The sequence below is a fragment of the Ursus maritimus genome, unplaced genomic scaffold (assembly GCF_017311325.1).
Source record: "Ursus maritimus isolate PB19 unplaced genomic scaffold, ASM1731132v1 scaffold_258, whole genome shotgun sequence".
Taxonomy (NCBI): Eukaryota; Metazoa; Chordata; class Mammalia; order Carnivora; family Ursidae; genus Ursus; species Ursus maritimus.
Genome location: NW_024425097.1, coordinates 11,484 through 21,764, shown reverse-complemented (window position 1 = coordinate 21,764; position 10,281 = coordinate 11,484). Strand labels below are relative to the sequence as shown.

Below are 10,281 nucleotides of genomic sequence, written 5' to 3'. Positions count from 1 at the left end.
GATCGAGTCCCACATCAGGCTCTTTCGCTATGAGCCTGCTTCTTCCTCTCCCTCTCCCCCTGCTAGTGTTCCCTCTCTTGCTGGCTGTCTCTCTCTGTCGAATAAATAAATAAAATCTTTAAAAAAAAAAAAAGAATTTATACAAGATGAAATTATGTGTTTCAATAAGATAAATACATCATATAATTTTTTTAATGGAGATTAAGTCTTATAACTCTGGAAATCATAGTGACTTAATTATTCTTACACTTTGGGGGTGGGTAAACCTTTTTAGGTATCATGTCTGATCCCAACACGCATTTCTCCATTATGTGTCAGGTCAATTTGCAATTTTAATATCTATTGTGATCTTTAAGTTCCTCCGATGATATTCGACTTAATTAATGTATCATCTTCGCCTAGAGCATGTCTCATTAAGACATAAATCACAAAACACTTTTACTATAGTGCTGCTGCACATTTTCAGGCATTAGGTAGAGTGGCCGAATGAACAGATGAAGAGGAGCTGTGTGAACCTTTAGGAGGTATCGGGGAGTGGAAAAAACACATGTGATGTCTGCGCCAGCAAGGAAAGGGCTGCCAGTGAATGGCAGGGCAACTTTAAAAGATATGAGTGATTGGGGAAGGAAAAAAAAGAAAGTATGAGTGATTGGAGTCCCTGAAAAGACTGGGGAGAACGAAGCATTTTTTGAGGAAACAACGACAGAAGAATTTTCAATCATAATAAAAATCATAAACCCACCAATCCGAGGAGCCAGACGAACACAATGGATGAGCACAAGCCACATGAGAAAACCGTATCTAGTCACGTCCTAATTATATTGCTCAAATCCATGGAAAAAGAAAACAAAATCTGCAAAGCGGCCAGAGGAGAAAGGCGTGGCAGGTATAGGACACAGAAATAAAGATGATGTCAGTTTTCTCGTGGGAAGCAGTGTGAGAAGGCACTGAGCTACCTCAAAGGCCACAAGGAAGTCTATGCCTCCCCTCCAAAACAGCCTTTCAAAAATGAAGGTGAGTGACATTGACAGACACAGAAATGCTGAAAGATTACATCACCAGCCGACCCACACTACAAGAAATGTTAAAGGAGTCCTCCAGGAAGAAGGACACCCACACCAGATGGGAATCTGCATGTAGCCAGCGGGATGAAGGACACAGAATGGTAACCGCATGGGAAACTAGACAAGATTTCTTTCTCATTATTTAAATCTCCTTAAAAACACGAGGCACATGAAACCAAAGTAGTGGGGATGGGACTTGGGGTTTCTAACATGCAAAGGAAAAAGCACCATAGCTAGCGCATAAAGGCGGGCAGGGAAGAAACGTGAAGACGTAGGAGATCCCTTGGAGGGAGGGAGGCTGGTAAGTTACAGATGTATGCAGCTATGAAGCCCAAAGCAGGCGCTGAAATAACAAGAGAGAGAGTTACAGCTAACAAGCCAACAAGGGAAAGAACTGGATCATATAAAAACCATGGAAACACTACGTCAGAGCAATTGCTCTTCCGGGACTCTCCCCTGTCGAAATATTTGTCAAGTACGAGACCGATGACGACAGCAGTATCTGAAACCATAAGACCCTAGAATCAACTTAACCTAAAGAGTACGACGAAAGCGTTAAATAAATACTGGCGCAAACACACACACATTGGCAGAAGCTGCGTTGTTAAGAGGCATTCGGAGGGTTGTACTCTTTCGAGGACTTCGGATTCCCAGCGACCTGTTTTCCCAGAGCTCTCCCTCTCTAGGATCCGAGGTGGCTTTCTGATCTTGGCTACGGTCCTCCTGGTGTGCACATGCCAAAGGACACTTCCTACCTCCTAAAAATACCGCCGCGTCCCTGGGTGGGCTCGAACCACCAACCTTTCGGTTAACAGCCGAACGCGCTAACCGATTGCGCCACAGAGACCTTCGGGGAGCTCCCGCCCACATCCCGGTAGAGAGCAAGCACGCACTCAACGCTAGGGGGAGCCACCCGCCTCCTATCTGAGGCGAGTAGGGCCGGAGGGAAGCTGAAGGCCGGTGGGGTCCCGGGACCGTTCTTCGCATTTGTTCCGCCGGCGCCCGTCCTTCGGCGCCGCTGGCGCTCCGCTCGCTCCACTAGGCTGCGGTCGGTGTGGGGGAAGCTGGAGAGAGGGTGGGGTGGGGGTGGTCAAAAGGGCGCAAACGCCAAGAGGCGGCAAGGAAAAGCCCGGGAGGCGTTCCCAGGGGCAAGGGACAAGGAGACTTCCCAGGACGCCTGTGCAGAGGCACCAGCCGGATTGTGGGACCGGAGCATGCTTTTTGTGGTTGGTTCGTCTTCATGGCGAAGGAGAGTCGAGAGGAAGGGAAGGAAAACCTGAGAGCGGCTAGGAAAGGGACCGCAGCGCCAGTACCTGCAGTTTGTCCGAAAAGAAGACGGCGCAGTAACTGGAATGACTTTGCGTCAAAAGTCCTAGAGCGACGACCCAGCCTGCCGCCGGGAGGGTGGCGCGCCGTGATCGTATAGTGGTTAGTACTCTGCGTTGTGGCCGCAGCAACCTCGGTTCGAATCCGAGTCACGGCAGTCCTCCCAGCTGCTCGCTGCCCCTCCCTTTTACTTTGCGTTTAAACCCGCCCGGCCCGTCCCTTACCTGGGGGCCAGGGAGCCCTGCTTCCCGACGGCCACAGGCCGCCGCGCCAGGAGGTCTTCTTCACCCGAAGGAAGGGAAAACTCCACTCGGCGCTAACCTCGGACCTTCTCCGCTCCTACTCTGAGCGCAAGGAAACTGAACTAAAGGGCTTATCTTCAGCGCGGCTCCAAATGAGGACAAGTCCCCGCGTCCCCAACTGTCCAGCCAGGAGCCCCGTGGGCTGTCGTTGCTGGGAAACGGCGTCTCTGTGTTCCTCAAAAAACCCTAAGGATCTTCAAAGACCAGAGACGACTTTCCATCTGATAAGTGTCACCTCCTCCGCAGACCTGTTGAGCGCCTCGAACCTTGGCTGCTGGGAATCTCTGCTTCAGGGGACTTTCTCAGCCCGTGGCTATTGTCCCCCTTGTGGTCATCACAGCAACCTCTCTAGTCAGTCGTGGCGTAGCCTCAAGGATTTGAAAATGCCTGTCGGCAGCCCCTTCCACGCCACATGGTATTCATCGGGATACCGCTGAGAGTGTGCTTGTTCCGCATCTTTGCCAAGATTGGGCGTTTCCTACCCTTATAGTTTTAGTCGTGCTGCTGGGAGCAGTGCTATCTCAGTGCGATTTTAATATCCATTTCTCTGGCGGCTAAAAATATTGAGCACTCTTCCGTGCTTTGCAGGCCTCGTGTGTCTTCTTGCCCGAAGGCTCTGTTCCTGTCTCTTACCCATCTAAAAAACTTGACTTGTCGGATCTGTTTTAATGATCAGTTTGAAGGAGCTCATTTACCTTATAGTTACAGGTTTGCGGGCTTGCTTGCTCGTTTTGTCAGATATATTTTGTGAACATTTTCTTCCTGTCTGTGCCTTGCTGTTTTCACTGTCTTGGTGGCGTCTTTGGATGAGAAGATGCTGTTAATGTTGATGAAGTCCAACTTGAAATGTCTTTTTTTTATATATACATTTCCCCCCTGGTTCTTGTTTAGTAAATCTCTGCCTACCACCAAGTCACAAAGTATCCTCAAAAAATGCTTTATGCCTTTAACTATTATGTTTCGCGAGGCACCTCCCATTAATTTTTGTGTGTAGCATGAGGTAGAAATAAAGCTGTTTCCCGCCCCCGTTGATTGAACCTATTTCCTTTCCCCGTTGAACTCTCTATTGAAAACGAATTCACCAGGTCAGCTGTGGGTCAGTTTCCGGTCTCCCAGCTCAGCCCCTTTCCCTATTTGTGTCTCCTGGTGCCACTGGCACATTGCACGGTCTATAGGGGCTCCGAGGAAGTCTTCAGGTGCGGTAGCGTAAGCTGCGGGGGCAGCAGGTTGTAGGCGGGTGGGGGGCATAAATCCGGAATCCAGTTCCCGGCGGGCCGGGGCGACTCGCTGTGGGCCTTGCGGACCTGGCCGCCCTCGGGGCATCTCCTGCGGGCTCTTGTTTTGGCGAGAGCTGGGAGGGAACGTCCTTACTGAAAGCGCGCTCCTGGGAGGACGGGTGACCTCCCTGAAGGCCCAAGGCCTTCCACAGCTCAGGGGGAAAATGTCACTCCCGTGGGTAGCCAGAGGAACTGTCCTCCAGCGGCTCCCTGGTGGTCTAGTGGCTAGGATTCGGCGCTTTCACCGCCGCGGCCCGGGTTCGATTCCCGGTCAGGGAATCACTTTTTACGCAGAAATCTGCCTTTCAGTCCAGCAGGTGAGGTGCGGTGTCCGCCCCGCACCACGCGGACTCTTCAACTCCCAGGCCGGGACGTGGGGATGGGGGTGGTGGACGGCCGGTCCTTCTTCGGGGCGCACCGGGCTTGCTGGTCCCCAGGTCCGTCGACCGCAGAAGTGACTTCCGGGGGCCACTAAGGAGCGGGCTCGTGTTTACGCTACGCGACAGAGGTTCCCAACCCTGTGGGGTCGCCCTAGGGGCGCAGATCAGGCTGAGCTCCGAAAAACCCATCTCTGGAGGCCAAGCCACGTCGCGGTGTTCGTGTGTACGCCCGACACCGGCCGGTGGGCCCAGCCTCGTCAGCTCAGTTCGCGCAGAAAAGGCTTACTCCGCGTTCGGAAGACGTGCCTGGACCCGATACCCGCGAGGACTGAGAGGCAGGGGAGCGCCGGAAGGCGAGCGGGTCCTCCTCGAAGGCTGTCCCATTCGCAGACGAAGCGGTGTAGGGAGGCGCTGTTAACTGACCCCACGAAGGTAGCAAGGGAAGTGTGCACCAAATGGGAAGCTCTTACTGCTTCCGTAAGCCGAAGCCCGCAGGAGTCAAACTCAACCCTAGGATACCAGAACGACGGTGCCACAGTCAAAGCCCACTGTTTCTCCAGGGACTGCCGCACTTAAACCCTGCACACTCTACCAGGCACGGGGCACATTTCCTTTTTTCCCTTCGACACTGGCTCCCAAGGCCTTTGGGGGTCAACGCGACGTCTACTGGAAGGCACGAAGAGAGCGAGCCGGGGCCGGGGGAGGCGCTGCGGCCCCAGAGCGCAGAGGCAGCAGGCGCGGTGTGGAGCTGAGGCCGCGCAGGGGCTGCCGGGCGCTGGGTGTGGAGCCGCTGCCGCAAGGCGGAAGGTCGAAGGGGCGAACTCGTGGGTTCCCGTGAGGCGCGTGATGTGGGGGGACGGGGCGTCGCTTGAACTCCTTTCGGGAGCGTTGGGAAGAATGGCGGCGGTTGGGTGGAGGGGAAGGTGGTGACCCTGAGTGTACCGTGGAGGGATGGAAGGCTGCAGGTGGGGGCGCGAGCCCGCTGGGCAAGGTTTCTATGGTTCTGTTGGTGGTTGTCTCACAGGGAGTTTTGTCCGTTTCGGCCTGGGTGCTCTTGACCCCCTGGTTGTCTTTTTTAGTCCCCACGTGTGTTTTTCCTCCTAGGGTTGTCGATAAATGCAGAGTTTTCGAAGTCGGAGAATACAGTCTATTTCATTTCCGATTACGAGTGTTTTTTGGTGTTCGTTTGTTTCTTTTTCCTTGAGCTTGATCGGTACCGTGCTTTAAAAAAAAGAGTCTAAAGGTAGATGGCAAGCTTGCCACGTAACATTTGCAGGTGCTCGTGCAAAAAGTAAAAACAGAGGCATCAAAGCTTCTGCTCCTAGGTGGATTGCCAGGATAGCTATTTTGTCTTCTGTTCGGGAACCTTGAGGGCTAGGAACACAGAAATCGACATTTTCAGTCCCAAGCTCACTTGAGAAGGAGATCCTCACTACATTAAGGTGGGACCCTAAAGTCTTAAGCCCTTGGGGGGAAGAGTGACCCTAGTCCTTCCCCTTCAAATCCCAGGGCTCTTTGGACAAGGCAGCCTTGGCACTACAAGCAGTATAAGGTAAAGGAAAGTTTAAAAAGCCCATGAGAATAAATAGATTGAGTAAGCAGGCACACAAGCAAGCAGGTGCCTGGCTGGCTCACTCCGGTAGAGCGTGCCACACTGGATCCCCCTCCGCGTTGTAAATTCCAGCCCCAGGTTGGATGTAGAGATTACTTGACAGTAAAATCTTTAAACATTAAGTAAAAAGGCCCCTGAGGAAATTGTGGCCACGGGCTTGACCTCTAGTGGATGTAGCCTTGAGGGTACATAGCCTGGGTAGTCCGGGAGACCCCAGGCTATCAACTTGGTGTGGTATGTTTCCCAGCAGGTAACAAACTCTAAGAGCCTACCAGAGGAGAGCATATTCAAAGGAGAACACACTCATCGTAGGGCTGTAGAAGTGCCCTCCAATAACATTTCCAGAGACTCAGCTAGCATCTAGAATTCAGTCATAAGACATAAGATGAAACCTCAGGTATCTGGAATTTCAGAGATACTTCCCTCAATGCTTGTATCAGAGCAGACATGCAGATGGAAATTAGGAAATAATTCTGAAGCAAACAAAACTGAAAAGACTGCAGCTACTGCACAAGGTGTGGTGAAACCAGTCTTCAGAGGATAATACACGGCTTTAAATGTAATTCATGACAATTAGGGCTGATCACTAACCAGCTAAACCTCCATCTCAGAGAGTAACCAAAAAAAATAACAAGAACAACCAAAGCAGTTAGGACCAGAAACTAAATATAAAAGCAGGAATTTGAAAATTAGAAATTAAAGAAGAAAGGAAAGTAAGAGAGAAAATTAGAAATAGATATACAAAAGAGAAAAGTCAATGGTTGGATCTTTGAAAAGACCGCTCAGATAAAACTGGGAAGAGGGAAGCAGGAAGTCACTGCTACTGAATGGGCAGACGTAAGGAAACAATAAATGAGTATCACAAACACGCATACGTCAACCAATTAAAAGTTTTAGAGGGCATGTAGGTATATGACAATAGTGAATTGGGCAGGGGTGGGGAGGAGGACTAGTCCTACAAGCATTAATTTTTTTTTTAAATTAGAACTCAAAGTCTTCCTGCAAAGAAAGCTCAAGGACCAAAAAAGTTCATTAGAAGAAATGACTCCAAAAACAAAGAAATTCTAAAAGCATCAAAAGATGGCAGAATTCCCCAACTTATGTTTATGAGTTTGGGTTGAAACCAAAAACCAAAAAGGCAATGTGAAAAACAGAAATTACAGGCCTCACTTATTGCTGAGTATACATAGCTGCAAAAATTCTTTAAAAGACTGGATCAAAATATCTATTGCAAGATATGTCATGACAAAATTGGTCTTACGCTGGGGAAACATTTGATTATCATTAGAAGATACATGAATTCATCACACTAACAACTTATGGGAGGAAAATCAGAATCACTAAAGCACAGAAAAGGTGTTTGAAAAAATTCATTATCAGTTTATGATTGTTCAAAACCTCTTAGCGTAAGAGGAAGAGAAGAGAACAGTCCTAATCTGCTAAAGGGTAGCTTCCAAACCAAACACAAACAAATAAAAACCTTCAGCACACATGACAGTTGATGATAAAATACTGACAGTTTCCCCCTACCCTTACCAGTTAGGAACCAGCAAGAAGCAGACACAGAGGCCCACCGCAACCACTTCTCTTCACCACTGTGATGGAGAACTTAGCCGGTGAGAAAAGGCAAGAAAAAGTATGAGAAGTGAAAATGGAAAAAAGAGTACTATAATTATTTATACATATGAAATAACTTACTAGAACTATTAAGAGAATCGAGTTTCTTTGGTATATACACAAATAGAGAAAGCAGGCTAAATTGAAGATTCAAAAACCGGAGGTATTAAAAACATTATAAATGTTCAATGATTATAGCATATAAGAATTCAATCCCATGTACTGGGGGGGGGCAGGGGAAGGATGACATATGATCCCTACCTCCACCACGACCAAAGTCACTTCCATGTGGATTAGGCACCAAAATGTGAAATGAAGCCGCAAATGATTTTGGTTGGTATTAATGAGCAGGGTATTCCCATGATCTCAAGGGTAAGCAAGGATTTTAAAAATAAGACAAAAAGACTAATTCTTAATGAAGAGGCTGATTAAGCCAACTACTTCAAGGATCTCTGTTCATCACAGCACAGAATCAAGGGTAAAAAGTCAAGGCACAGTTTGGGCCAACGTATCTGCAGTCAGCATAATCAACTGGTACGGAAAAAGAGACCTATAGGAAAATCACCAAGGTTGGGGGAAAACATAGGAGAAAATTCAAGCGGCTAACAAACAGGTAATGGTGCTCAAATTCACCACCAAGAAGGGCTTTCCAAACGGGACCCTAATGAGAGAACATTACAGACAGGCAAAATAACAACAGCACCGCTAACAATTAAATGGGAGTAGGGGGTGAGGCAGAAGGTTATGACCGGGTAAAGCAGGGGCATGGTGCAGGAAAGGGCCGATACTAGCTTACGCCGTCATCTGTGTGTAGCTTACACAGCTGCGTGCATTACAGTCACTTGTTGTACGATACATACAGGTTCCGTGCATTCTACCTTATGTATGTCACAATTTTTCAACAACCACCCCTCCCCCACCACCCCCCAGTCCTCCCCACACACACCCCGCCACCCCAATGAATCTATGACAGAAAGAATGCTGTAGAGATTCCAAGATTTTGTTTCAAAAGAAAGGTGTGGACATTACTCTTTATTATACACCTCAAAGACAATCCTATGCAGACCAGGCCCATGAAGTTGAGTTTTGGGTTGATGTGAGCCCAAAGACTATTTATTCTCCAAGAACCAACCCTAACTGAAGATACCTGTAGGGGCGCCTGGGTGGCTCAGTCAGCTGGGCCCTTGCCTTAGGCTGGGATCATGATCCCGGGCTCCTGGGATGGAGCCCTGCCTCGTGGGATCCAGCCCCACCTCGGGCTCCCTGTTCCCCGGGGAGCCCGCTTCCCCCTCTCCGCTCCCCCTGCTTGTGCTCTCTCTCTGTCAGATAAATAAATAAAATCTTTATTTAAGAAAAGAAGAGAAAATACCTGTAAAGGCTAAACTCCTTTAGTCCTATTATTTGAATACCCTGAAAAGGCTGTAGGCGGGAGCCATAACCGTTCAGATCTCTTCTTTGCTTTCTCATTGCTTGTTTCACAAGCCACAGCTCCTTTTTCCTCCTCTCCTCTAAGCTCTCCAAAAATTCTCCTGCAGTCCTGTCCTTGTGGTCTCCTCCCTCCCCTGCAACTTTCCTCCTGCTTCCTTACTGAAGATGAGGAAGGAAGAGGGGGAGGAAGGGGAGACCGCCTGAATATGGAGCAAGCTTCTCACAGGCCAGGAGAGGGTAAGGAAGGGAGGCAAAGACAATTCCCCCGCCCCCAGCAACCAGGAAAGGGGAAATTGGGGGGGATGTTATGGTCCTTAAAACCTGTACTCCATCGAGTGAGTAATCCATGACGTAAATCAGAACTCCTCCTCCCTCCCCGGACGGACCGCCACGGCCTAAATCCTGATTCCTGTTTACGGAGAAAATTGTATATCACAGTTCAGAATTTATTCATTAAAATTTCAGATTTCCAAAAAAAAAAATTTTAATTCCCCCCCCCCAGATTTCCAAGAGTTTAAAAATAAGTTCATGACTAAAACAACTTCGGTGGTTCCAAGATAGTATCGCATCGTTTACGCTCAAAAGTAGAAAGACAGTCTCCGAATAACAAAACTCTTGGGATTGAATAAATCAAGTTAATTTTTTAAGATTTTAGAAGATTTTGCCTATTTTTTTTTCTTTTTTTTATTCGACAGGATAGAGACAGCCAGCGAGAGAGGGAACACAAGCAGGGGGAGTGGGAGAGGAAGAAGCAGGCTCATAATGGAGGAGCCTGATGTGGGGCTCGATCCCATAACGCCGGGATCACGCCCTGAGCCGAAAGCAGAGGCTTAACCGCTGTGCCACCCAGGTGCCTCTTACCTATTTATTAAAGAGAGAGCGAGCGAGCGAGCAAGCCGGCGAGCGTGAGCTGGGGGAGGGGCAGAAGGAAAGGGAGAAGCAGGCTCCCCGCTGAGCAAGGAGCCCAGCCCAGGGCTCCATTCCAGGACCCCGAGATCACGACCTGAGCAGAAGGCAGAGGCTTTAGCCGACTGAGCCACCCAGGGGCCCCTAAATCAAGTTTCTTTGGGCGTCAATGTCACTAACCTTCGATTTTAAGCTACTGTTAGGTAGGCGGATCTTCCAAAGACTTTCGGGTGAGAATTAATCACCGGTAGTGTCTAACGTAGTCACGCCCCTACTACCCTCAAATCGGAATCCCTCCCAAGGAGCGCCCAGGAGCTAGAAAACAAATCCGGGTCAACAGTTCCCAGAGTCTTTAGCTCCTTCTCCCTT

General features: G+C 49.1%; 3 non-coding genes across 3 annotated transcripts; 2 read left to right on the top strand and 1 right to left on the bottom strand.

Moving 5' to 3' along the window:
* Positions 1-1,837: 1,837 nt before the first annotated feature.
* TRNAN-GUU lies at positions 1,838-1,911 on the bottom strand. Its single transcript has one exon. It is a non-coding gene; the product is annotated as a tRNA-Asn (tRNA).
* A 564-nt stretch (positions 1,912-2,475) lies between these two features.
* On the top strand, positions 2,476-2,547 carry TRNAH-GUG. The gene has a single exon. It is a non-coding gene; the product is annotated as a tRNA-His (tRNA).
* Positions 2,548-4,176: 1,629 nt separating this feature from the next.
* On the top strand, positions 4,177-4,248 carry TRNAE-UUC. Its single transcript has one exon. It is a non-coding gene; the product is annotated as a tRNA-Glu (tRNA).
* The last annotated feature ends 6,033 nt before the right edge of the window (positions 4,249-10,281 follow it).